Genomic DNA, 546 nt, shown 5'->3' on the forward strand with positions numbered 1-546 from the left:
TGTCCCCGTTCTCCTCTACGCTCGCACGCGTATCTACCTACCTACCTACCTACCTACCTACCTACCTACCTACCTACCTACCTACCTGTCTACCTGCGAGCGTTGTATCTATACACGCCCACCAGTCCACGTCCGATCTCTGTCGCGGATACGTTGAATCCCGCACTTTGTTCTCGCCATTCAACCATCTCTCCTCGATCTCTCCTCGTCCCCTTCACGTTATGCCGCTTCCTCCTTCCCGAGGAGAGGAGAGATTTTTCGAAACTTTGGCCGATCGAATCGTCTTATTCGTCGACGAGGAGGAGTAGTAGTCGAAAGACGATCCGAGAATGGAAGTGGAATGGAACGAGATTGGAGCGAGAGGGGGTTGGAGGCGCAAGTTCGCTCCCCGAGGCGCCTGAATCCGCGCGGCGGATGCACCAGGATTCCCTCCCGTTCGCATTTCGTTCTCCTCCACTTCCAGCAGCATTTTAATCCAGGGAAACCGGGGGACGTCACTCCACCGCCCCGAATAATCAGGCTGAAATTCGTTGCGAGCGTAGGCAG

The sequence above is a fragment of the Apis dorsata genome, unplaced genomic scaffold, assembly GCF_000469605.1.
Source record: "Apis dorsata unplaced genomic scaffold, Apis dorsata 1.3 scaffold_7, whole genome shotgun sequence".
Taxonomy (NCBI): domain Eukaryota; kingdom Metazoa; phylum Arthropoda; class Insecta; order Hymenoptera; family Apidae; genus Apis; species Apis dorsata.